Below are 21,742 nucleotides of genomic sequence, written 5' to 3'. Positions count from 1 at the left end.
GGCCAAAGGCCAAAAGCGAAAAAGCCTACAGCACCCGGTATTCCCAGGCGGTCTCCCATCCAAGTACTAACCAGGCCCGACCCTGCTTAGCTTCCGAGATCAGACGAGATCGGGCGCGTTCAGGGTGGTATGGCCGTAGACGCGGGCGGCTGGCGCTGGGCGCCTCAAGAGCCTGCTCCACGCGTCCCCAGCCCAGCGGGTGCGGCGCTTCACCCGTGCACGCGCCTGCCTGCCTGCCTGCCTGCCGCCGCCCTCCGCCGCGGGCCCCGGGCGGGTGGCGGAGGCCGCGCAAGAGGACCCTGGCAAGGCGCTGAGGCGCAAGCCCCGGCGTTCTCCGATCCCGGGACTCTTGCAGGCCGCTCCCGGCTTGGCCCCACGCCCGCCTCCGCTTCCATCCGGCACCGCACCGGACCGCACGTCACCGCACCAGGTCGGGCTACTCACTGGCAAGAGGGTGGAAGCGAGCGTGGGGCATCCGGCCGGCCGTGCCTTCCGGGGCCCGCCCCGCCGGGGTGTCGGCGCCTCCTCCCCAGCCCCAGGGCGAGCGCAGCCAGCCACCCGGCCTTCTCCTCCCGTCTGCCCCACCTGGTGCATACCCACCCCGGAGGCGCCAGCGCGCCCAGTGAACATCAACAGCCCGAGCCCGCTGCCCTAGCGGGGCCTCGCGAAATGCCAGGGACCCTGCCTGGGGATGAGGGCTCGAGGGAGGGGAGAGGTCCAGGACCCAGGGAGCCCAGGCGTGTGGCGGAGTGGGAGTCTGGGGTCTCGCGGCCCCGCCCGCCCGCTCCTGGTTCTCGCATCCACCCACCCAACCCCCACCCTCCAGTCCCCGGGCGCCAGCCTCCGGTCCCGCCCTCACCGCACACCCCCCCACCCCTCCGTGCGGGTGCGGGTGCCGGTGTGGGTGGTGTCTCAGGAAAGGTGCAAAGCTGGGACGTGGCTTCCAGCCGGTGCAGTGGGATCTGGCCGGGTGCGGGGAGCGGGGAGCGGGGAGCGTGCCCCTCGTGAAGTGCCGGGTGGGGGGGGAGGGGGGGGGTTGTGTGCGGGCTTGGGGTGCGTGGCGGGGCGGGGCGGGGCGGGGCCGGGCCAGGCCAGGCCAGGCTGCTTTGCTGGCCCGGGAGGGGCAGAGGGATCCGTGGCTGGGATGTGTTTGGCCCCAGCAGCCGCGCTCCCTGGGGAGAGAGGGACCCAGGGAGGGAGGGGGGAGGGGCGGCGGGCGCCAAAGGAGAGGTCAAGGAGGCCAAAGGCCAAAGGCCAAAAGCGAAAAAGCCTACAGCACCCGGTATTCCCAGGCGGTCTCCCATCCAAGTACTAACCAGGCCCGACCCTGCTTAGCTTCCGAGATCAGACGAGATCGGGCGCGTTCAGGGTGGTATGGCCGTAGACGCGGGCGGCTGGCGCTGGGCGCCTCAAGAGCCTGCTCCACGCGTCCCCAGCCCAGCGGGTGCGGCGCTTCACCCGTGCACGCGCCTGCCTGCCTGCCTGCCTGCCTGCCGCCGCCCTCCGCCGCGGGCCCCGGGCGGGTGGCGGAGGCCGCGCAAGAGGACCCTGGCAAGGCGCTGAGGCGCAAGCCCCGGCGTTCTCCGATCCCGGGACTCTTGCAGGCCGCTCCCGGCTTGGCCCCACGCCCGCCTCCGCTTCCATCCGGCACCGCACCGGACCGCACGTCACCGCACCAGGTCGGGCTACTCACTGGCAAGAGGGTGGAAGCGAGCGTGGGGCATCCGGCCGGCCGTGCCTTCCGGGGCCCGCCCCGCCGGGGTGTCGGCGCCTCCTCCCCAGCCCCAGGGCGAGCGCAGCCAGCCACCCGGCCTTCTCCTCCCGTCTGCCCCACCTGGTGCATACCCACCCCGGAGGCGCCAGCGCCCCCAGTGAACATCAACAGCCCGAGCCCGCTGCCCTAGCGGGGCCTCGCGAAATGCCAGGGACCCTGCCTGGGGATGAGGGCTCGAGGGAGGGGAGAGGTCCAGGACCCAGGGAGCCCAGGCGTGTGGCGGAGTGGGAGTCTGGGGTCTCGCGGCCCCGCCCGCCCGCTCCTGGTTCTCGCATCCACCCACCCAGCCCCCACCCTCCAGTCCCCGGGCGCCAGCCTCCGGTCCCGCCCTCACCGCACACCCCCCCCACCCCTCCGTGCGGGTGCGGGTGCCGGTGTGGGTGGTGTCTCAGGAAAGGTGCAAAGCTGGGACGTGGCTTCCAGCCGGTGCAGTGGGATCTGGCCGGGTGCGGGGAGCGGGGAGCGTGCCCCTCGTGAAGTGCCGGGTGGGGGGGGAGGGGGGGGGTTGTGTGCGGGCTTGGGGTGCGTGGCGGGGCGGGGCGGGGCGGGGCCGGGCCAGGCCAGGCCAGGCTGCTTTGCTGGCCCGGGAGGGGCAGAGGGATCCGTGGCTGGGATGTGTTTGGCCCCAGCAGCCGCGCTCCCTGGGGAGAGAGGGACCCAGGGAGGGAGGGGGGAGGGGCGGCGGGCGCCAAAGGAGAGGTCAAGGAGGCCAAAGGCCAAAGGCCAAAAGCGAAAAAGCCTACAGCACCCGGTATTCCCAGGCGGTCTCCCATCCAAGTACTAACCAGGCCCGACCCTGCTTAGCTTCCGAGATCAGACGAGATCGGGCGCGTTCAGGGTGGTATGGCCATAGACGCGGGCGGCTGGCGCTGGGCGACTCAAGAGCCTGCTCCACGCGTCCCCAGCCCAGCGGGTGCGGCGCTTCACCCGTGCACGCACCTGCCTGCCTGCCTGCCTGCCGCCGCCCTCCGCCGCGGGCCCCGGGCGGGTGGCGGAGGCCGCGCAAGAGGACCCTGGCAAGGCGCTGAGGCGCAAGCCCCGGCGTTCTCCGATCCCGGGACTCTTGCAGGCCGCTCCCGGCTTGGCCCCACGCCCGCCTCCGCTTCCATCCGGCACCGCACCGGACCGCACGTCACCGCACCAGGTCGGGCTACTCGCTGGCAAGAGGGTGGAAGCGAGCGTGGGGCATCCGGCCGGCCGTGCCTCCCGGGGCCCGCCCCGCCGGGGTGTCGACGCCTCCTCCCCAGCCCCAGGGCGAGCGCAGCCAGCCACCCGGCCTTCTCCTCCCGTCTGCCCCACCTGGTGCATACCCACCCCGGAGGCGCCAGCGCCCCCAGTGAACATCAACAGCCCGAGCCCGCTGCCCTAGCGGGGCCTCGCGAAATGCCAGGGACCCTGCCTGGGGATGAGGGCTCGAGGGAGGGGAGAGGTCCAGGACCCAGGGAGCCCAGGCGTGTGGCGGAGTGGGAGTCTGGGGTCTCGCGGCCCCGCCCGCCCGCTCCTGGTTCTCGCATCCACCCACCCAGCCCCCACCCTCCAGTCCCCGGGCGCCAGCCTCCGGTCCCGCCCTCACCGCACACCCCCCCCACCCCTCCGTGCGGGTGCGGGTGCCGGTGTGGGTGGTGTCTCAGGAAAGGTGCAAAGCTGGGACGTGGCTTCCAGCCGGTGCAGTGGGATCTGGCCGGGTGCGGGGAGCGGGGAGCGTGCCCCTCGTGAAGTGCCGGGTGGGGGGGGAGGGGGGGGGTTGTGTGCGGGCTTGGGGTGCGTGGCGGGGCGGGGCGGGGCGGGGCCGGGCCAGGCCAGGCCAGGCTGCTTTGCTGGCCCGGGAGGGGCAGAGGGATCCGTGGCTGGGATGTGTTTGGCCCCAGCAGCCGCGCTCCCTGGGGAGAGAGGGACCCAGGGAGGGAGGGGGGGAGGGGCGGCGGGCGCCAAAGGAGAGGTCAAGGAGGCCAAAGGCCAAAGGCCAAAAGCGAAAAAGCCTACAGCACCCGGTATTCCCAGGCGGTCTCCCATCCAAGTACTAACCAGGCCCGACCCTGCTTAGCTTCCGAGATCAGACGAGATCGGGCGCGTTCAGGGTGGTATGGCCGTAGACGCGGGCGGCTGGCGCTGGGCGCCTCAAGAGCCTGCTCCACGCGTCCCCAGCCCAGCGGGTGCGGCGCTTCACCCGTGCACGCGCCTGCCTGCCTGCCTGCCTGCCGCCGCCCTCCGCCGCGGGCCCCGGGCGGGTGGCGGAGGCCGCGCAAGAGGACCCTGGCAAGGCGCTGAGGCGCAAGCCCCGGCGTTCTCCGATCCCGGGACTCTTGCAGGCCGCTCCCGGCTTGGCCCCACGCCCGCCTCCGCTTCCATCCGGCACCGCACCGGACCGCACGTCACCGCACCAGGTCGGGCTACTCACTGGCAAGAGGGTGGAAGCGAGCGTGGGGCATCCGGCCGGCCGTGCCTTCCGGGGCCCGCCCCGCCGGGGTGTCGGCGCCTCCTCCCCAGCCCCAGGGCGAGCGCAGCCAGCCACCCGGCCTTCTCCTCCCGTCTGCCCCACCTGGTGCATACCCACCCCGGAGGCGCCAGCGCCCCCAGTGAACATCAACAGCCCGAGCCCGCTGCCCTAGCGGGGCCTCGCGAAATGCCAGGGACCCTGCCTGGGGATGAGGGCTCGAGGGAGGGGAGAGGTCCAGGACCCAGGGAGCCCAGGCGTGTGGCGGAGTGGGAGTCTGGGGTCTCGCGGCCCCGCCCGCCCGCTCCTGGTTCTCGCATCCACCCACCCAGCCCCCACCCTCCAGTCCCCGGGCGCCAGCCTCCGGTCCCGCCCTCACCGCACACCCCCCCACCCCTCCGTGCGGGTGCGGGTGCCGGTGTGGGTGGTGTCTCAGGAAAGGTGCAAAGCTGGGACGTGGCTTCCAGCCGGTGCAGTGGGATCTGGCCGGGTGCGGGGAGCGGGGAGCGGGGAGCGTGCCCCTCGTGAAGTGCCGGGTGGGGGGGGAGGGGGGGGGTTGTGTGCGGGCTTGGGGTGCGTGGCGGGGCGGGGCGGGGCGGGGCCGGGCCAGGCCAGGCCAGGCTGCTTTGCTGGCCCGGGAGGGGCAGAGGGATCCGTGGCTGGGATGTGTTTGGCTCCAGCAGCCGCGCTCCCTGGGGAGAGAGGGACCCAGGGAGGGAGGGGGGGAGGGGCGGCGGGCGCCAAAGGAGAGGTCAAGGAGGCCAAAGGCCAAAGGCCAAAAGCGAAAAAGCCTACAGCACCCGGTATTCCCAGGCGGTCTCCCATCCAAGTACTAACCAGGCCCGACCCTGCTTAGCTTCCGAGATCAGACGAGATCGGGCGCGTTCAGGGTGGTATGGCCGTAGACGCGGGCGGCTGGCGCTGGGCGCCTCAAGAGCCTGCTCCACGCGTCCCCAGCCCAGCGGGTGCGGCGCTTCACCCGTGCACGCGCCTGCCTGCCTGCCTGCCTGCCTGCCGCCGCCCTCCGCCGCGGGCCCCGGGCGGGTGGCGGAGGCCGCGCAAGAGGACCCTGGCAAGGCGCTGAGGCGCAAGCCCCGGCGTTCTCCGATCCCGGGACTCTTGCAGGCCGCTCCCGGCTTGGCCCCACGCCCGCCTCCGCTTCCATCCGGCACCGCACCGGACCGCACGTCACCGCACCAGGTCGGGCTACTCACTGGCAAGAGGGTGGAAGCGAGCGTGGGGCATCCGGCCGGCCGTGCCTTCCGGGGCCCGCCCCGCCGGGGTGTCGGCGCCTCCTCCCCAGCCCCAGGGCGAGCGCAGCCAGCCACCCGGCCTTCTCCTCCCGTCTGCCCCACCTGGTGCATACCCACCCCGGAGGCGCCAGCGCCCCCAGTGAACATCAACAGCCCGAGCCCGCTGCCCTAGCGGGGCCTCGCGAAATGCCAGGGACCCTGCCTGGGGATGAGGGCTCGAGGGAGGGGAGAGGTCCAGGACCCAGGGAGCCCAGGCGTGTGGCGGAGTGGGAGTCTGGGGTCTCGCGGCCCCGCCCGCCCGCTCCTGGTTCTCGCATCCACCCACCCAGCCCCCACCCTCCAGTCCCCGGGCGCCAGCCTCCGGTCCCGCCCTCACCGCACACCCCCCCCACCCCTCCGTGCGGGTGCGGGTGCCGGTGTGGGTGGTGTCTCAGGAAAGGTGCAAAGCTGGGACGTGGCTTCCAGCCGGTGCAGTGGGATCTGGCCGGGTGCGGGGAGCGGGGAGCGTGCCCCTCGTGAAGTGCCGGGTGGGGGGGGAGGGGGGGGGTTGTGTGCGGGCTTGGGGTGCGTGGCGGGGCGGGGCGGGGCGGGGCCGGGCCAGGCCAGGCCAGGCTGCTTTGCTGGCCCGGGAGGGGCAGAGGGATCCGTGGCTGGGATGTGTTTGGCCCCAGCAGCCGCGCTCCCTGGGGAGAGAGGGACCCAGGGAGGGAGGGGGGAGGGGCGGCGGGCGCCAAAGGAGAGGTCAAGGAGGCCAAAGGCCAAAGGCCAAAAGCGAAAAAGCCTACAGCACCCGGTATTCCCAGGCGGTCTCCCATCCAAGTACTAACCAGGCCCGACCCTGCTTAGCTTCCGAGATCAGACGAGATCGGGCGCGTTCAGGGTGGTATGGCCGTAGACGCGGGCGGCTGGCGCTGGGCGCCTCAAGAGCCTGCTCCACGCGTCCCCAGCCCAGCGGGTGCGGCGCTTCACCCGTGCACGCACCTGCCTGCCTGCCTGCCTGCCGCCGCCCTCCGCCGCGGGCCCCGGGCGGGTGGCGGAGGCCGCGCAAGAGGACCCTGGCAAGGCGCTGAGGCGCAAGCCCCGGCGTTCTCCGATCCCGGGACTCTTGCAGGCCGCTCCCGGCTTGGCCCCACGCCCGCCTCCGCTTCCATCCGGCACCGCACCGGACCGCACGTCACCGCACCAGGTCGGGCTACTCACTGGCAAGAGGGTGGAAGCGAGCGTGGGGCATCCGGCCGGCCGTGCCTTCCGGGGCCCGCCCCGCCGGGGTGTCGGCGCCTCCTCCCCAGCCCCAGGGCGAGCGCAGCCAGCCACCCGGCCTTCTCCTCCCGTCTGCCCCACCTGGTGCATACCCACCCCGGAGGCGCCAGCGCCCCCAGTGAACATCAACAGCCCGAGCCCGCTGCCCTAGCGGGGCCTCGCGAAATGCCAGGGACCCTGCCTGGGGATGAGGGCTCGAGGGAGGGGAGAGGTCCAGGACCCAGGGAGCCCAGGCGTGTGGCGGAGTGGGAGTCTGGGGTCTCGCGGCCCCGCCCGCCCGCTCCTGGTTCTCGCATCCACCCACCCAGCCCCCACCCTCCAGTCCCCGGGCGCCAGCCTCCGGTCCCGCCCTCACCGCACACCCCCCCCACCCCTCCGTGCGGGTGCGGGTGCCGGTGTGGGTGGTGTCTCAGGAAAGGTGCAAAGCTGGGACGTGGCTTCCAGCCGGTGCAGTGGGATCTGGCCGGGTGCGGGGAGCGGGGAGCGTGCCCCTCGTGAAGTGCCGGGTGGGGGGGGAGGGGGGGGGTTGTGTGCGGGCTTGGGGTGCGTGGCGGGGCGGGGCGGGGCGGGGCCGGGCCAGGCCAGGCCAGGCTGCTTTGCTGGCCCGGGAGGGGCAGAGGGATCCGTGGCTGGGATGTGTTTGGCCCCAGCAGCCGCGCTCCCTGGGGAGAGAGGGACCCAGGGAGGGAGGGGGGGAGGGGCGGCGGGCGCCAAAGGAGAGGTCAAGGAGGCCAAAGGCCAAAGGCCAAAAGCGAAAAAGCCTACAGCACCCGGTATTCCCAGGCGGTCTCCCATCCAAGTACTAACCAGGCCCGACCCTGCTTAGCTTCCGAGATCAGACGAGATCGGGCGCGTTCAGGGTGGTATGGCCGTAGACGCGGGCGGCTGGCGCTGGACGCCTCAAGAGCCTGCTCCACGCGTCCCCAGCCCAGCGGGTGCGGCGCTTCACCCGTGCACGCGCCTGCCTGCCTGCCTGCCTGCCGCCGCCCTCCGCCGCGGGCCCCGGGCGGGTGGCGGAGGCCGCGCAAGAGGACCCTGGCAAGGCGCTGAGGCGCAAGCCCCGGCGTTCTCCGATCCCGGGACTCTTGCAGGCCGCTCCCGGCTTGGCCCCACGCCCGCCTCCGCTTCCATCCGGCACCGCACCGGACCGCACGTCACCGCACCAGGTCGGGCTACTCACTGGCAAGAGGGTGGAAGCGAGCGTGGGGCATCCGGCCGGCCGTGCCTTCCGGGGCCCGCCCCGCCGGGGTGTCGGCGCCTCCTCCCCAGCCCCAGGGCGAGCGCAGCCAGCCACCCGGCCTTCTCCTCCCGTCTGCCCCACCTGGTGCATACCCACCCCGGAGGCGCCAGCGCCCCCAGTGAACATCAACAGCCCGAGCCCGCTGCCCTAGCGGGGCATCGCGAAATGCCAGGGACCCTGCCTGGGGATGAGGGCTCGAGGGAGGGGAGAGGTCCAGGACCCAGGGAGCCCAGGCGTGTGGCGGAGTGGGAGTCTGGGGTCTCGCGGCCCCGCCCGCCCGCTCCTGGTTCTCGCATCCACCCACCCAGCCCCCACCCTCCAGTCCCCGGGCGCCAGCCTCCGGTCCCGCCCTCACCGCACACCCCCCCACCCCTCCGTGCGGGTGCGGGTGCCGGTGTGGGTGGTGTCTCAGGAAAGGTGCAAAGCTGGGACGTGGCTTCCAGCCGGTGCAGTGGGATCTGGCCGGGTGCGGGGAGCGGGGAGCGGGGAGCGTGCCCCTCGTGAAGTGCCGGGTGGGGGGGGAGGGGGGGGGTGTGTGCGGGCTTGGGGTGCGTGGCGGGGCGGGGCGGGGCGGGGCCGGGCCAGGCCAGGCCAGGCTGCTTTGCTGGCCCGGGAGGGGCAGAGGGATCCGTGGCTGGGATGTGTTTGGCCCCAGCAGCCGCGCTCCCTGGGGAGAGAGGGACCCAGGGAGGGAGGGGGGGAGGGGCGGCGGGCGCCAAAGGAGAGGTCAAGGAGGCCAAAGGCCAAAGGCCAAAAGCGAAAAAGCCTACAGCACCCGGTATTCCCAGGCGGTCTCCCATCCAAGTACTAACCAGGCCCGACCCTGCTTAGCTTCCGAGATCAGACGAGATCGGGCGCGTTCAGGGTGGTATGGCCGTAGACGCGGGCGGCTGGCGCTGGGCGCCTCAAGAGCCTGCTCCACGCGTCCCCAGCCCAGCGGGTGCGGCGCTTCACCCGTGCACGCGCCTGCCTGCCTGCCTGCCTGCCTGCCGCCGCCCTCCGCCGCGGGCCCCGGGCGGGTGGCGGAGGCCGCGCAAGAGGACCCTGGCAAGGCGCTGAGGCGCAAGCCCCGGCGTTCTCCGATCCCGGGACTCTTGCAGGCCGCTCCCGGCTTGGCCCCACGCCCGCCTCCGCTTCCATCCGGCACCGCACCGGACCGCACGTCACCGCACCAGGTCGGGCTACTCACTGGCAAGAGGGTGGAAGCGAGCGTGGGGCATCCGGCCGGCCGTGCCTTCCGGGGCCCGCCCCGCCGGGGTGTCGGCGCCTCCTCCCCAGCCCCAGGGCGAGCGCAGCCAGCCACCCGGCCTTCTCCTCCCGTCTGCCCCACCTGGTGCATACCCACCCCGGAGGCGCCAGCGCCCCCAGTGAACATCAACAGCCCGAGCCCGCTGCCCTAGCAGGGCCTCGCGAAATGCCAGGGACCCTGCCTGGGGATGAGGGCTCGAGGGAGGGGAGAGGTCCAGGACCCAGGGAGCCCAGGCGTGTGGCGGAGTGGGAGTCTGGGGTCTCGCGGCCCCGCCCGCCCGCTCCTGGTTCTCGCATCCACCCACCCAGCCCCCACCCTCCAGTCCCCGGGCGCCAACCTCCGGTCCCGCCCTCACCGCACACCCCCCCACCCCTCCGTGCGGGTGCGGGTGCCGGTGTGGGTGGTGTCTCAGGAAAGGTGCAAAGCTGGGACGTGGCTTCCAGCCGGTGCAGTGGGATCTGGCCGGGTGCGGGGAGCGGGGAGCGGGGAGCGTGCCCCTCGTGAAGTGCCGGGTGGGGGGGGAGGGGGGGGGTTGTGTGCGGGCTTGGGGTGCGTGGCGGGGCGGGGCGGGGCGGGGCCGGGCCAGGCCAGGCCAGGCTGCTTTGCTGGCCCGGGAGGGGCAGAGGGATCCGTGGCTGGGATGTGTTTGGCCCCAGCAGCCGCGCTCCCTGGGGAGAGAGGGACCCAGGGAGGGAGGGGGGGGGAGGGGCGGCGGGCGCCAAAGGAGAGGTCAAGGAGGCCAAAGGCCAAAGGCCAAAAGCGAAAAAGCCTACAGCACCCGGTATTCCCAGGCGGTCTCCCATCCAAGTACTAACCAGGCCCGACCCTGCTTAGCTTCCGAGATCAGACGAGATCGGGCGCGTTCAGGGTGGTATGGCCGTAGACGCGGGCGGCTGGCGCTGGGCGCCTCAAGAGCCTGCTCCACGCGTCCCCAGCCCAGCGGGTGCGGCGCTTCACCCGTGCACGCGCCTGCCTGCCTGCCTGCCTGCCTGCCGCCGCCCTCCGCCGCGGGCCCCGGGCGGGTGGCGGAGGCCGCGCAAGAGGACCCTGGCAAGGCGCTGAGGCGCAAGCCCCGGCGTTCTCCGATCCCGGGACTCTTGCAGGCCGCTCCCGGCTTGGCCCCACGCCCGCCTCCGCTTCCATCCGGCACCGCACCGGACCGCACGTCACCGCACCAGGTCGGGCTACTCACTGGCAAGAGGGTGGAAGCGAGCGTGGGGCATCCGGCCGGCCGTGCCTTCCGGGGCCCGCCCCGCCGGGGTGTCGGCGCCTCCTCCCCAGCCCCAGGGCGAGCGCAGCCAGCCACCCGGCCTTCTCCTCCCGTCTGCCCCACCTGGTGCATACCCACCCCGGAGGCGCCAGCGCCCCCAGTGAACATCAACAGCCCGAGCCCGCTGCCCTAGCGGGGCCTCGCGAAATGCCAGGGACCCTGCCTGGGGATGAGGGCTCGAGGGAGGGGAGAGGTCCAGGACCCAGGGAGCCCAGGCGTGTGGCGGAGTGGGAGTCTGGGGTCTCCCGGCCCCGCCCGCCCGCTCCTGGTTCTCGCATCCACCCACCCAGCCCCCACCCTCCAGTCCCCGGGCGCCAGCCTCCGGTCCCGCCCTCAACGCACACCCCCCCACCCCTCCGTGCGGGTGCGGGTGCCGGTGTGGGTGGTGTCTCAGGAAAGGTGCAAAGCTGGGACGTGGCTTCCAGCCGGTGCAGTGGGATCTGGCCGGGTGCGGGGAGCGGGGAGCGGGGAGCGTGCCCCTCGTGAAGTGCCGGGTGGGGGGGGAGGGGGGGATTGTGTGCGGGCTTGGGGTGCGTGGCGGGGCGGGGCGGGGCGGGGCCGGGCCAGGCCAGGCCAGGCTGCTTTGCTGGCCCGGGAGGGGCAGAGGGATCCGTGGCTGGGATGTGTTTGGCCCCAGCAGCCGCGCTCCCTGGGGAGAGAGGGACCCAGGGAGGGAGGGGGGGAGGGGCGGCGGGCGCCAAAGGAGAGGTCAAGGAGGCCAAAGGCCAAAGGCCAAAAGCGAAAAAGCCTACAGCACCCGGTATTCCCAGGCGGTCTCCCATCCAAGTACTAACCAGGCCCGACCCTGCTTAGCTTCCGAGATCAGACGAGATCGGGCGCGTTCAGGGTGGTATGGCCGTAGACGCGGGCGGCTGGCGCTGGGCGCCTCAAGAGCCTGCTCCACGCGTCCCCAGCCCAGCGGGTGCGGCGCTTCACCCGTGCACGCGCCTGCCTGCCTGCCTGCCTGCCTGCCGCCGCCCTCCGCCGCGGGCCCCGGGCGGGTGGTGGAGGCCGCGCAAGAGGACCCTGGCAAGGCGCTGAGGCGCAAGCCCCGGCGTTCTCCGATCCCGGGACTCTTGCAGGCCGCTCCCGGCTTGGCCCCACGCCCGCCTCCGCTTCCATCCGGCACCGCACCGGACCGCACGTCACCGCACCAGGTCGGGCTACTCACTGGCAAGAGGGTGGAAGCGAGCGTGGGGCATCCGGCCGGCCGTGCCTTCCGGGGCCCGCCCCGCCGGGGTGTCGGCGCCTCCTCCCCAGCCCCAGGGCGAGCGCAGCCAGCCACCCGGCCTTCTCCTCCCGTCTGCCCCACCTGGTGCATACCCACCCCGGAGGCGCCAGCGCCCCCAGTGAACATCAACAGCCCGAGCCCGCTGCCCTAGCGGGGCCTCGCGAAATGCCAGGGACCCTGCCTGGGGATGAGGGCTCGAGGGAGGGGAGAGGTCCAGGACCCAGGGAGCCCAGGCGTGTGGCGGAGTGGGAGTCTGGGGTCTCGCGGCCCCGCCCGCCCGCTCCTGGTTCTCGCATCCACCCACCCAGCCCCCACCCTCCAGTCCCCGGGCGCCAGCCTCCGGTCCCGCCCTCACCGCACACCCCCCCACCCCTCCGTGCGGGTGCGGGTGCCGGTGTGGGTGGTGTCTCAGGAAAGGTGCAAAGCTGGGACGTGGCTTCCAGCCGGTGCAGTGGGATCTGGCCGGGTGCGGGGAGCGGGGAGCGGGGAGCGTGCCCCTCGTGAAGTGCCGGGTGGGGGGGGAGGGGGGGGGTGTGTGCGGGCTTGGGGTGCGTGGCGGGGCGGGGCGGGGCGGGGCCGGGCCAGGCCAGGCCAGGCTGCTTTGCTGGCCCGGGAGGGGCAGAGGGATCCGTGGCTGGGATGTGTTTGGCCCCAGCAGCCGCGCTCCCTGGGGAGAGAGGGACCCAGGGAGGGAGGGGGGGAGGGGCGGCGGGCGCCAAAGGAGAGGTCAAGGAGGCCAAAGGCCAAAGGCCAAAAGCGAAAAAGCCTACAGCACCCGGTATTCCCAGGCGGTCTCCCATCCAAGTACTAACCAGGCCCGACCCTGCTTAGCTTCCGAGATCAGACGAGATCGGGCGCGTTCAGGGTGGTATGGCCGTAGACGCGGGCGGCTGGCGCTGGGCGCCTCAAGAGCCTGCTCCACGCGTCCCCAGCCCAGCGGGTGCGGCGCTTCACCCGTGCACGCGCCTGCCTGCCTGCCTGCCTGCCTGCCGCCGCCCTCCGCCGCGGGCCCCGGGCGGGTGGCGGAGGCCGCGCAAGAGGACCCTGGCAAGGCGCTGAGGCGCAAGCCCCGGCGTTCTCCGATCCCGGGACTCTTGCAGGCCGCTCCCGGCTTGGCCCCACGCCCGCCTCCGCTTCCATCCGGCACCGCACCGGACCGCACGTCACCGCACCAGGTCGGGCTACTCACTGGCAAGAGGGTGGAAGCGAGCGTGGGGCATCCGGCCGGCCGTGCCTTCCGGGGCCCGCCCCGCCGGGGTGTCGGCGCCTCCTCCCCAGCCCCAGGGCGAGCGCAGCCAGCCACCCGGCCTTCTCCTCCCGTCTGCCCCACCTGGTGCATACCCACCCCGGAGGCGCCAGCGCCCCCAGTGAACATCAACAGCCCGAGCCCGCTGCCCTAGCGGGGCCTCGCGAAATGCCAGGGACCCTGCCTGGGGATGAGGGCTCGAGGGAGGGGAGAGGTCCAGGACCCAGGGAGCCCAGGCGTGTGGCGGAGTGGGAGTCTGGGGTCTCGCGGCCCCGCCCGCCCGCTCCTGGTTCTCGCATCCACCCACCCAGCCCCCACCCTCCAGTCCCCGGGCGCCAGCCTCCGGTCCCGCCCTCACCGCACACCCCCCCACCCCTCCGTGCGGGTGCGGGTGCCGGTGTGGGTGGTGTCTCAGGAAAGGTGCAAAGCTGGGACGTGGCTTCCAGCCGGTGCAGTGGGATCTGGCCGGGTGCGGGGAGCGGGGAGCGGGGAGCGTGCCCCTCGTGAAGTGCCGGGTGGGGGGGGAGGGGGGGGGGTGTGTGCGGGCTTGGGGTGCGTGGCGGGGCGGGGCGGGGCGGGGCCGGGCCAGGCCAGGCCAGGCTGCTTTGCTGGCCCGGGAGGGGCAGAGGGATCCGTGGCTGGGATGTGTTTGGCCCCAGCAGCCGCGCTCCCTGGGGAGAGAGGGACCCAGGGAGGGAGGGGGGGAGGGGCGGCGGGCGCCAAAGGAGAGGTCAAGGAGGCCAAAGGCCAAAGGCCAAAAGCGAAAAAGCCTACAGCACCCGGTATTCCCAGGCGGTCTCCCATCCAAGTACTAACCAGGCCCGACCCTGCTTAGCTTCCGAGATCAGACGAGATCGGGCGCGTTCAGGGTGGTATGGCCGTAGACGCGGGCGGCTGGCGCTGGGCGCCTCAAGAGCCTGCTCCACGCGTCCCCAGCCCAGCGGGTGCGGCGCTTCACCCGTGCACGCGCCTGCCTGCCTGCCTGCCTGCCTGCCGCCGCCCTCCGCCGCGGGCCCCGGGCGGGTGGCGGAGGCCGCGCAAGAGGACCCTGGCAAGGCGCTGAGGCGCAAGCCCCGGCGTTCTCCGATCCCGGGACTCTTGCAGGCCGCTCCCGGCTTGGCCCCACGCCCGCCTCCGCTTCCATCCGGCACCGCACCGGACCGCACGTCACCGCACCAGGTCGGGCTACTCACTGGCAAGAGGGTGGAAGCGAGCGTGGGGCATCCGGCCGGCCGTGCCTTCCGGGGCCCGCCCCGCCGGGGTGTCGGCGCCTCCTCCCCAGCCCCAGGGCGAGCGCAGCCAGCCACCCGGCCTTCTCCTCCCGTCTGCCCCACCTGGTGCATACCCACCCCGGAGGCGCCAGCGCCCCCAGTGAACATCAACAGCCCGAGCCCGCTGCCCTAGCAGGGCCTCGCGAAATGCCAGGGACCCTGCCTGGGGATGAGGGCTCGAGGGAGGGGAGAGGTCCAGGACCCAGGGAGCCCAGGCGTGTGGCGGAGTGGGAGTCTGGGGTCTCGCGGCCCCGCCCGCCCGCTCCTGGTTCTCGCATCCACCCACCCAGCCCCCACCCTCCAGTCCCCGGGCGCCAACCTCCGGTCCCGCCCTCACCGCACACCCCCCCACCCCTCCGTGCGGGTGCGGGTGCCGGTGTGGGTGGTGTCTCAGGAAAGGTGCAAAGCTGGGACGTGGCTTCCAGCCGGTGCAGTGGGATCTGGCCGGGTGCGGGGAGCGGGGAGCGGGGAGCGTGCCCCTCGTGAAGTGCCGGGTGGGGGGGGAGGGGGGGGGTTGTGTGCGGGCTTGGGGTGCGTGGCGGGGCGGGGCGGGGCGGGGCCGGGCCAGGCCAGGCCAGGCTGCTTTGCTGGCCCGGGAGGGGCAGAGGGATCCGTGGCTGGGATGTGTTTGGCCCCAGCAGCCGCGCTCCCTGGGGAGAGAGGGACCCAGGGAGGGAGGGGGGGGGAGGGGCGGCGGGCGCCAAAGGAGAGGTCAAGGAGGCCAAAGGCCAAAGGCCAAAAGCGAAAAAGCCTACAGCACCCGGTATTCCCAGGCGGTCTCCCATCCAAGTACTAACCAGGCCCGACCCTGCTTAGCTTCCGAGATCAGACGAGATCGGGCGCGTTCAGGGTGGTATGGCCGTAGACGCGGGCGGCTGGCGCTGGGCGCCTCAAGAGCCTGCTCCACGCGTCCCCAGCCCAGCGGGTGCGGCGCTTCACCCGTGCACGCGCCTGCCTGCCTGCCTGCCTGCCTGCCGCCGCCCTCCGCCGCGGGCCCCGGGCGGGTGGCGGAGGCCGCGCAAGAGGACCCTGGCAAGGCGCTGAGGCGCAAGCCCCGGCGTTCTCCGATCCCGGGACTCTTGCAGGCCGCTCCCGGCTTGGCCCCACGCCCGCCTCCGCTTCCATCCGGCACCGCACCGGACCGCACGTCACCGCACCAGGTCGGGCTACTCACTGGCAAGAGGGTGGAAGCGAGCGTGGGGCATCCGGCCGGCCGTGCCTTCCGGGGCCCGCCCCGCCGGGGTGTCGGCGCCTCCTCCCCAGCCCCAGGGCGAGCGCAGCCAGCCACCCGGCCTTCTCCTCCCGTCTGCCCCACCTGGTGCATACCCACCCCGGAGGCGCCAGCGCCCCCAGTGAACATCAACAGCCCGAGCCCGCTGCCCTAGCGGGGCCTCGCGAAATGCCAGGGACCCTGCCTGGGGATGAGGGCTCGAGGGAGGGGAGAGGTCCAGGACCCAGGGAGCCCAGGCGTGTGGCGGAGTGGGAGTCTGGGGTCTCGCGGCCCCGCCCGCCCGCTCCTGGTTCTCGCATCCACCCACCCAGCCCCCACCCTCCAGTCCCCGGGCGCCAGCCTCCGGTCCCGCCCTCACCGCACACCCCCCCACCCCTCCGTGCGGGTGCGGGTGCCGGTGTGGGTGGTGTCTCAGGAAAGGTGCAAAGCTGGGACGTGGCTTCCAGCCGGTGCAGTGGGATCTGGCCGGGTGCGGGGAGCGGGGAGCGGGGAGCGTGCCCCTCGTGAAGTGCCGGGTGGGGGGGGAGGGGGGGGGGTGTGTGCGGGCTTGGGGTGCGTGGCGGGGCGGGGCGGGGCGGGGCCGGGCCAGGCCAGGCCAGGCTGCTTTGCTGGCCCGGGAGGGGCAGAGGGATCCGTGGCTGGGATGTGTTTGGCCCCAGCAGCCGCGCTCCCTGGGGAGAGAGGGACCCAGGGAGGGAGGGGGGGAGGGGCGGCGGGCGCCAAAGGAGAGGTCAAGGAGGCCAAAGGCCAAAGGCCAAAAGCGAAAAAGCCTACAGCACCCGGTATTCCCAGGCGGTCTCCCATCCAAGTACTAACCAGGCCCGACCCTGCTTAGCTTCCGAGATCAGACGAGATCGGGCGCGTTCAGGGTGGTATGGCCGTAGACGCGGGCGGCTGGCGCTGGGCGCCTCAAGAGCCTGCTCCACGCGTCCCCAGCCCAGCGGGTGCGGCGCTTCACCCGTGCACGCGCCTGCCTGCCTGCCTGCCTGCCGCCGCCCTCCGCCGCGGGCCCCGGGCGGGTGGCGGAGGCCGCGCAAGAGGACCCTGGCAAGGCGCTGAGGCGCAAGCCCCGGCGTTCTCCGATCCCGGGACTCTTGCAGGCCGCTCCCGGCTTGGCCCCACGCCCGCCTCCGCTTCCATCCGGCACCGCACCGGACCGCACGTCACCGCACCAGGTCGGGCTACTCACTGGCAAGAGGGTGGAAGCGAGCGTGGGGCATCCGGCCGGCCGTGCCTTCCGGGGCCCGCCCCGCCGGGGTGTCGGCGCCTCCTCCCCAGCCCCAGGGCGAGCGCAGCCAGCCACCCGGCCTTCTCCTCCCGTCTGCCCCACCTGGTGCATACCCACCCCGGAGGCGCCAGCGCCCCCAGTGAACATCAACAGCCCGAGCCCGCTGCCCTAGCGGGGCCTCGCGAAATGCCAGGGACCCTGCCTGGGGATGAGGGCTCGAGGGAGGGGAGAGGTCCAGGACCCAGGGAGCCCAGGCGTGTGGCGGAGTGGGAGTCTGGGGTCTCGCGGCCCCGCCCGCCCGCTCCTGGTTCTCGCATCCACCCACCCAGCCCCCACCCTCCAGTCCCCGGGCGCCAGCCTCCGGTCCCGCCCTCACCGCACACCCCCCCACCCCTCCGTGCGGGTGCGGGTGCCGGTGTGGGTGGTGTCTCAGGAAAGGTGCAAAGCTGGGACGTGGCTTCCAGCCGGTGCAGTGGGATCTGGCCGGGTGCGGGGAGCGGGGAGCGGGGAGCGTGCCCCTCGTGAAGTGCCGGGTGGGGGGGGAGGGGGGGATTGTGTGCGGGCTTGGGGTGCGTGGCGGGGCGGGGCGGGGCGGGGCCGGGCCAGGCCAGGCCAGGCTGCTTTGCTGGCCCGGGAGGGGCAGAGGGATCCGTGGCTGGGATGTGTTTGGCCCCAGCAGCCGCGCTCCCTGGGGAGAGAGGGACCCAGGGAGGGAGGGGGGGAGGGGCGGCGGGCGCCAAAGGAGAGGTCAAGGAGGCCAAAGGCCAAAGGCCAAAAGCGAAAAAGCCTACAGCACCCGGTATTCCCAGGCGGTCTCCCATCCAAGTACTAACCAGGCCCGACCCTGCTTAGCTTCCGAGATCAGACGAGATCGGGCGCGTTCAGGGTGGTATGGCCGTAGACGCGGGCGGCTGGCGCTGGGCGCCTCAAGAGCCTGCTCCACGCGTCCCCAGCCCAGCGGGTGCGGCGCTTCACCCGTGCACGCACCTGCCTGCCTGCCTGCCTGCCTGCCGCCGCCCTCCGCCGCGGGCCCCGGGCGGGTGGTGGAGGCCGCGCAAGAGGACCCTGGCAAGGCGCTGAGGCGCAAGCCCCGGCGTTCTCCGATCCCGGGACTCTTGCAGGCCGCTCCCGGCTTGGCCCCACGCCCGCCTCCGCTTCCATCCGGCACCGCACCGGACCGCACGTCACCGCACCAGGTCGGGCTACTCACTGGCAAGAGGGTGGAAGCGAGCGTGGGGCATCCGGCCGGCCGTGCCTTCCGGGGCCCGCCCCGCCGGGGTGTCGGCGCCTCCTCCCCAGCCCCAGGGCGAGCGCAGCCAGCCACCCGGCCTTCTCCTCCCGTCTGCCCCACCTGGTGCATACCCACCCCGGAGGCGCCAGCGCCCCCAGTGAACATCAACAGCCCGAGCCCGCTGCCCTAGCGGGGCCTCGCGAAATGCCAGGGACCCTGCCTGGGGATGAGGGCTCGAGGGAGGGGAGAGGTCCAGGACCCAGGGAGCCCAGGCGTGTGGCGGAGTGGGAGTCTGGGGTCTCGCGGCCCCGCCCGCCCGCTCCTGGTTCTCGCATCCACCCACCCAGCCCCCACCCTCCAGTCCCCGGGCGCCAGCCTCCGGTCCCGCCCTCACCGCACACCCCCCCACCCGTCCGTGCGGGTGCGGGTGCCGGTGTGGGTGGTGTCTCAGGAAAGGTGCAAAGCTGGGACGTGGCTTCCAGCCGGTGCAGTGGGATCTGGCCGGGTGCGGGGAGCGGGGAGCGGGGAGCGTGCCCCTCGTGAAGTGCCGGGTGGGGGGGGAGGGGGGGGGTGTGTGCGGGCTTGGGGTGCGTGGCGGGGCGGGGCGGGGCGGGGCCGGGCCAGGCCAGGCCAGGCTGCTTTGCTGGCCCGGGAGGGGCAGAGGGATCCGTGGCTGGGATGTGTTTGGCCCCAGCAGCCGCGCTCCCTGGGGAGAGAGGGACCCAGGGAGGGAGGGGGGGAGGGGCGGCGGGCGCCAAAGGAGAGGTCAAGGAGGCCAAAGGCCAAAGGCCAAAAGCGAAAAAGCCTACAGCACCCGGTATTCCCAGGCGGTCTCCCATCCAAGTACTAACCAGGCCCGACCCTGCTTAGCTTCCGAGATCAGACGAGATCGGGCGCGTTCAGGGTGGTATGGCCGTAGACGCGGGCGGCTGGCGCTGGGCGCCTCAAGAGCCTGCTCCACGCGTCCCCAGCCCAGCGGGTGCGGCGCTTCACCCGTGCACGCACCTGCCTGCCTGCCTGCCTGCCTGCCGCCGCCCTCCGCCGCGGGCCCCGGGCGGGTGGTGGAGGCCGCGCAAGAGGACCCTGGCAAGGCGCTGAGGCGCAAGCCCCGGCGTTCTCCGATCCCGGGACTCTTGCAGGCCGCTCCCGGCTTGGCCCCACGCCCGCCTCCGCTTCCATCCGGCACCGCACCGGACCGCACGTCACCGCACCAGGTCGGGCTACTCACTGGCAAGAGGGTGGAAGCGAGCGTGGGGCATCCGGCCGGCCGTGCCTTCCGGGGCCCGCCCCGCCGGGGTGTCGGCGCCTCCTCCCCAGCCCCAGGGCGAGCGCAGCCAGCCACCCGGCCTTCTCCTCCCGTCTGCCCCACCTGGTGCATACCCACCCCGGAGGCGCCAGCGCCCCCAGTGAACATCAACAGCCCGAGCCCGCTGCCCTAGCGGGGCCTCGCGAAATGCCAGGGACCCTGCCTGGGGATGAGGGCTCGAGGGAGGGGAGAGGTCCAGGACCCAGGGAGCCCAGGCGTGTGGCGGAGTGGGAGTCTGGGGTCTCGCGGCCCCGCCCGCCCGCTCCTGGTTCTCGCATCCACCCACCCAGCCCCCACCCTCCAGTCCCCGGGCGCCAGCCTCCGGTCCCGCCCTCACCGCACACCCCCCCACCCGTCCGTGCGGGTGCGGGTGCCGGTGTGGGTGGTGTCTCAGGAAAGGTGCAAAGCTGGGACGTGGCTTCCAGCCGGTGCAGTGGGATCTGGCCGGGTGCGGGGAGCGGGGAGCGGGGAGCGTGCCCCTCGTGAAGTGCCGGGTGGGGGGGGAGGGGGGGGGTGTGTGCGGGCTTGGGGTGCGTGGCGGGGCGGGGCGGGGCGGGGCCGGGCCAGGCCAGGCCAGGCTGCTTTGCTGGCCCGGGAGGGGCAGAGGGATCCGTGGCTGGGATGTGTTTGGCCCCAGCAGCCGCGCTCCCTGGGGAGAGAGGGACCCAGGGAGGGAGGGGGGGAGGGGCGGCGGGCGCCAAAGGAGAGGTCAAGGAGGCCAAAGGCCAAAGGCCAAAAGCGAAAAAGCCTACAGCACCCGGTATTCCCAGGCGGTCTCCCATCCAAGTACTAACCAGGCCCGACCCTGCTTAGCTTCCGAGATCAGACGAGATCGGGCGCGTTCAGGGTGGTATGGCCGTAGACGCGGGCGGCTGGCGCTGGGCGCCTCAAGAGCCTGCTCCACGCGTCCCCAGCCCAGCGGGTGCGGCGCTTCACCCGTGCACGCGCCTGCCTGCCTGCCTGCCTGCCGCCGCCCTCCGCCGCGGGCCCCGGGCGGGTGGCGGAGGCCGCGCAAGAGGACCCTGGCAAGGCGCTGAGGCGCAAGCCCCGGCGTTCTCCGATCCCGGGACTCTTGCAGGCCGCTCCCGGCTTGGCCCCACGCCCGCCTCCGCTTCCATCCGGCACCGCACCGGACCGCACGTCACCGCACCAGGTCGGGCTACTCACTGGCAAGAGGGTGGAAGCGAGCGTGGGGCATCCGGCCGGCCGTGCCTTCCGGGGCCCGCCCCGCCGGGGTGTCGGCGCCTCCTCCCCAGCCCCAGGGCGAGCGCAGCCAGCCACCCGGCCTTCTCCTCCCGTCTGCCCCACCTGGTGCATACCCACCCCGGAGGCGCCAGCGCCCCCAGTGAACATCAACAGCCCGAGCCCGCTGCCCTAGCGGGGCCTCGCGAAATGCCAGGGACCCTGCCTGGGGATGAGGGCTCGAGGGAGGGGAGAGGTCCAGGACCCAGGGAGCCCAGGCGTGTGGCGGAGTGGGAGTCTGGGGTCTCGCGGCCCCGCCCGCCCGCTCCTGGTTCTCGCATCCACCCACCCAGCCCCCACCCTCCAGTCCCCGGGCGCCAGCCTCCGGTCCCGCCCTCACCGCACACCCCCCCACCCCTCCGTGCGGGTGCGGGTGCCGGTGTGGGTGGTGTCTCAGGAAAGGTGCAAAGCTGGGACGTGGCTTCCAGCCGGTGCAGTGGGATCTGGCCGGGTGCGGGGAGCGGGGAGCGGGGAGCGTGCCCCTCGTGAAGTGCCGGGTGGGGGGGGAGGGGGGGGGTGTGTGCGGGCTTGGGGTGCGTGGCGGGGCGGGGCGGGGCGGGGCCGGGCCAGGCCAGGCCAGGCTGCTTTGCTGGCCCGGGAGGGGCAGAGGGATCCGTGGCTGGGATGTGTTTGGCCCCAGCAGCCGCGCTCCCTGGGGAGAGAGTGACCCAGGGAGGGAGGGGGGGAGGGGCGGCGGGCGCCAAAGGAGAGGTCAAGGAGGCCAAAGGCCAAAGGCCAAAAGCGAAAAAGCCTACAGCACCCGGTATTCCCAGGCGGTCTCCCATCCAAGTACTAACCAGGCCCGACCCTGCTTAGCTTCCGAGATCAGACGAGATCGGGCGCGTTCAGGGTGGTATGGCCGTAGACGCGGGCGGCTGGCGCTGGGCGCCTCAAGAGCCTGCTCCACGCGTCCCCAGCCCAGCGGGTGCGGCGCTTCACCCGTGCACGCGCCTGCCTGCCTGCCTGCCTGCCTGCCGCCGCCCTCCGCCGCGGGCCCCGGGCGGGTGGCGGAGGCCGCGCAAGAGGACCCTGGCAAGGCGCTGAGGCGCAAGCCCCGGCGTTCTCCGATCCCGGGACTCTTGCAGGCCGCTCCCGGCTTGGCCCCACGCCCGCCTCCGCTTCCATCCGGCACCGCACCGGACCGCACGTCACCGCACCAGGTCGGGCTACTCACTGGCAAGAGGGTGGAAGCGAGCGTGGGGCATCCGGCCGGCCGTGCCTTCCGGGGCCCGCCCCGCCGGGGTGTCGGCGCCTCCTCCCCAGCCCCAGGGCGAGC

The 21,742-nt window shown here is 73.6% G+C and overlaps 18 non-coding genes across 18 annotated transcripts; all 18 read right to left on the bottom strand.

Moving 5' to 3' along the window:
* Window positions 1–22: 22 nt before the first annotated feature.
* LOC131494044 (5S ribosomal RNA) lies at window positions 23–141 on the bottom strand. Its single transcript, XR_009253114.1, has one exon. It is a non-coding gene; the product is annotated as a 5S ribosomal RNA (ribosomal RNA).
* Window positions 142–1,267: 1,126 nt separating this feature from the next.
* Window positions 1,268–1,386, bottom strand: LOC131494043 (5S ribosomal RNA). The gene has a single exon (XR_009253113.1). It is a non-coding gene; the product is annotated as a 5S ribosomal RNA (ribosomal RNA).
* A 1,124-nt stretch (window positions 1,387–2,510) lies between these two features.
* LOC131494158 (5S ribosomal RNA) lies at window positions 2,511–2,629 on the bottom strand. Its single transcript, XR_009253223.1, has one exon. It is a non-coding gene; the product is annotated as a 5S ribosomal RNA (ribosomal RNA).
* A 1,121-nt stretch (window positions 2,630–3,750) lies between these two features.
* On the bottom strand, window positions 3,751–3,869 carry LOC131494042 (5S ribosomal RNA). Its single transcript, XR_009253112.1, has one exon. It is a non-coding gene; the product is annotated as a 5S ribosomal RNA (ribosomal RNA).
* A 1,127-nt stretch (window positions 3,870–4,996) lies between these two features.
* Window positions 4,997–5,115, bottom strand: LOC131494041 (5S ribosomal RNA). The gene has a single exon (XR_009253111.1). It is a non-coding gene; the product is annotated as a 5S ribosomal RNA (ribosomal RNA).
* Window positions 5,116–6,239: 1,124 nt separating this feature from the next.
* LOC131494039 (5S ribosomal RNA) lies at window positions 6,240–6,358 on the bottom strand. The gene has a single exon (XR_009253109.1). It is a non-coding gene; the product is annotated as a 5S ribosomal RNA (ribosomal RNA).
* Window positions 6,359–7,479: 1,121 nt separating this feature from the next.
* On the bottom strand, window positions 7,480–7,598 carry LOC131494038 (5S ribosomal RNA). Its single transcript, XR_009253108.1, has one exon. It is a non-coding gene; the product is annotated as a 5S ribosomal RNA (ribosomal RNA).
* Window positions 7,599–8,724: 1,126 nt separating this feature from the next.
* Window positions 8,725–8,843, bottom strand: LOC131494037 (5S ribosomal RNA). The gene has a single exon (XR_009253107.1). It is a non-coding gene; the product is annotated as a 5S ribosomal RNA (ribosomal RNA).
* Window positions 8,844–9,976: 1,133 nt separating this feature from the next.
* Window positions 9,977–10,095, bottom strand: LOC131494036 (5S ribosomal RNA). The gene has a single exon (XR_009253106.1). It is a non-coding gene; the product is annotated as a 5S ribosomal RNA (ribosomal RNA).
* A 1,130-nt stretch (window positions 10,096–11,225) lies between these two features.
* On the bottom strand, window positions 11,226–11,344 carry LOC131494035 (5S ribosomal RNA). Its single transcript, XR_009253105.1, has one exon. It is a non-coding gene; the product is annotated as a 5S ribosomal RNA (ribosomal RNA).
* Window positions 11,345–12,474: 1,130 nt separating this feature from the next.
* Window positions 12,475–12,593, bottom strand: LOC131494034 (5S ribosomal RNA). Its single transcript, XR_009253104.1, has one exon. It is a non-coding gene; the product is annotated as a 5S ribosomal RNA (ribosomal RNA).
* Window positions 12,594–13,724: 1,131 nt separating this feature from the next.
* On the bottom strand, window positions 13,725–13,843 carry LOC131494033 (5S ribosomal RNA). The gene has a single exon (XR_009253103.1). It is a non-coding gene; the product is annotated as a 5S ribosomal RNA (ribosomal RNA).
* A 1,133-nt stretch (window positions 13,844–14,976) lies between these two features.
* Window positions 14,977–15,095, bottom strand: LOC131494032 (5S ribosomal RNA). The gene has a single exon (XR_009253102.1). It is a non-coding gene; the product is annotated as a 5S ribosomal RNA (ribosomal RNA).
* A 1,131-nt stretch (window positions 15,096–16,226) lies between these two features.
* Window positions 16,227–16,345, bottom strand: LOC131494030 (5S ribosomal RNA). Its single transcript, XR_009253101.1, has one exon. It is a non-coding gene; the product is annotated as a 5S ribosomal RNA (ribosomal RNA).
* Window positions 16,346–17,471: 1,126 nt separating this feature from the next.
* Window positions 17,472–17,590, bottom strand: LOC131494029 (5S ribosomal RNA). Its single transcript, XR_009253100.1, has one exon. It is a non-coding gene; the product is annotated as a 5S ribosomal RNA (ribosomal RNA).
* A 1,130-nt stretch (window positions 17,591–18,720) lies between these two features.
* Window positions 18,721–18,839, bottom strand: LOC131494027 (5S ribosomal RNA). Its single transcript, XR_009253098.1, has one exon. It is a non-coding gene; the product is annotated as a 5S ribosomal RNA (ribosomal RNA).
* A 1,130-nt stretch (window positions 18,840–19,969) lies between these two features.
* LOC131494026 (5S ribosomal RNA) lies at window positions 19,970–20,088 on the bottom strand. The gene has a single exon (XR_009253097.1). It is a non-coding gene; the product is annotated as a 5S ribosomal RNA (ribosomal RNA).
* A 1,126-nt stretch (window positions 20,089–21,214) lies between these two features.
* Window positions 21,215–21,333, bottom strand: LOC131494025 (5S ribosomal RNA). The gene has a single exon (XR_009253096.1). It is a non-coding gene; the product is annotated as a 5S ribosomal RNA (ribosomal RNA).
* Between the last annotated feature and the right edge of the window lie 409 nt (window positions 21,334–21,742).

Source organism: Neofelis nebulosa, chromosome 13 (assembly GCF_028018385.1).
Source record: "Neofelis nebulosa isolate mNeoNeb1 chromosome 13, mNeoNeb1.pri, whole genome shotgun sequence".
Lineage (NCBI taxonomy): Eukaryota > Metazoa > Chordata > Mammalia > Carnivora > Felidae > Neofelis > Neofelis nebulosa.
This window is presented reverse-complemented; position numbering and strand designations above follow the sequence as displayed.